At 41.4% G+C, this 2,087-nt stretch overlaps 1 pseudogene; it reads right to left on the reverse strand.

Moving 5' to 3' along the window:
- Positions 1 to 398: 398 nt before the first annotated feature.
- On the reverse strand, positions 399 to 1,842 carry LOC111546285 (annotated as a pseudogene).
- Positions 1,843 to 2,087: the final 245 nt, after the last annotated feature.

Below are 2,087 nucleotides of genomic sequence, written 5' to 3' on the forward strand. Positions count from 1 at the left end.
ATGACTGGTTTGTCACTCCCCCAGGATGTGAATTGTGGATGCCATTCTGTAGTAGCACAAACTAACTGCTTTTATCATCTTGGTTTTGTTTGTTTGTTTGTTTGTTTTGCTCATTAAACTTTCTTAATGTGTCTCAAAATTCCGTGACAAAGTTTTGGTCAAGTCAAGTTGTTTCCATTAAAAAGTACTAATTTAAAAAACTAATAACTTAAAACTGCCACACACAAGAAAGAAAACCAAAGTGGTCCACTAAACATTCTCCTTTCTGTCTGAAGGTTTTTACGATGCATTGTTATCATTAACCAGTCTTTTACTTAAGTGGCCAATTGAAACAAACACTTCTGAGACCATTCTTCCACTGCTGATTAAGACCAGGTGGCAGGTATTAGGGATAATATTCATTTGGCCTTCTGAGCTTTCTGGGCAGACATGGTGGCCTTGCCAGCTCTGGCAGCCTTCTTGTCCACTGCTTTGATGACATCCAGGACAACCGTCTGTCTCATATCACGAACAGCAAAGTGACGCAGAGGTGGATAGTATGAGAAGCTCTCAACACACATGGGCTTGCCAGGAACCATATCAATGATGGCAGCACCACCAGACCTCAATAATTTAGGGCCATCTTCCAGCTTTTTACCAGAACGGTGATCAATCTTTTCCTTCAGCTCAGCAAACTTGCATGCAATCTGAGCCGTCTGGCAATCCAGCACAGGGGCATAGTCAGCATTGATTTGGCCTGGATGGTTCAGGATAATCACTTGAGCAGTGAAGCCAGCTGCTTCCATTGGTGGGTCATTTTTGCTGTCACCAGCAATGTTGCCATGATGAACTTCCTTGACAGACACATTCTTGACATTGTAGCCCATAATGTCCCCAGGAAGAGCTTCACTTAAAGCTTCATGATGCATTTCAACAGATTTTGCTTCAGTTGTAATGTTTACTGGAGCAAAGGTGGCCACCATACTAGGTTTGAGAACACCAGTCTCCAGTTGACCTACAAGAACAATACCAATACCAACAATTTTGTAGACATCCTGAAGAGGCAGGTGCAAGGGCTTGTCAGTTGGACGAGTGTGTGGTAGGATACAGTCCAGAGCCTCAAGTAGCGTGGTTCCACTGGTATTGCCATCATTTCAGGTGACTTTCCATACCTTGAACCAAGGCATGTTAGCACTTGGCTCCAGCATGTTGTCATCATTCCAACCAGAAATTGGCACAAATGCTACTGTGTCGGTGTTGTAGCCAATTTCTTAATATAAGTGCTGACTTCCTTAACGATTTCCTTATATCACTTCTGGCTGTACGGTGGCTCAGTGGAATCCATTTTTTTAACACAATTGACTCGTTATTTCACACTCACTGTGTAACCCAAAAGGGCATGCTCTCAGGTCTGACCATTTTTGAAGTTACCAGCTTCAAATTCACCAACACCAGCAGCAACATTCAGGACATTACAGTCAGCCTGAGATGTCCCTGTAATCATGTTTTTGATGAAGTCTCTGTGTCCTTGGGCATCAATGATAGCCACATAGTACTTGCTGGTCTCAGATTTCTACAAGGAGATATCAATGGTGATACCACGCTCATGCTCAGCTTTCAGTTAACCCAAGACCCAGTCATACTTGAACGAACCCTTTTCCATCTCAGCAGCCTCCTTCTCAAATTTTTCAATGGTTCTTTTGTTGATGCCACTACATTTGTAGATCACATGGACAGTAGTGGTGGACCTGACTGAATCTACATGTTCAATGATGACAATATTGATATGAATCTTTTCCTTTCCTATTTTGGCTTTTAGGGGTAGTTTTCATGACACCTGTGTTCTGGCGGCAAACCCGTTGTGAAAAAAACTACCAACTTGTTTTTTTTTAACTTTAACTTCTCATACAAATTAACAGCTTTCTGTTTGCCATTTGCGTGTTTATTTCATGCCATGCTTGGTTAGAATTAAAACTGCCTCACTAGTTATGCACTTCAAAATTTAGTACTTCTTCAAAGACCTGCAGAATGACTTAATGAGTATTGAATGCAATTCTCTTCTTTAAATCAAATTAAATGTAAGTTGTCTATATTCAATACTGCAAGGG

The sequence above is a fragment of the Piliocolobus tephrosceles genome, chromosome 3 (assembly GCF_002776525.5).
Source record: "Piliocolobus tephrosceles isolate RC106 chromosome 3, ASM277652v3, whole genome shotgun sequence".
Taxonomy (NCBI): domain Eukaryota; kingdom Metazoa; phylum Chordata; class Mammalia; order Primates; family Cercopithecidae; genus Piliocolobus; species Piliocolobus tephrosceles.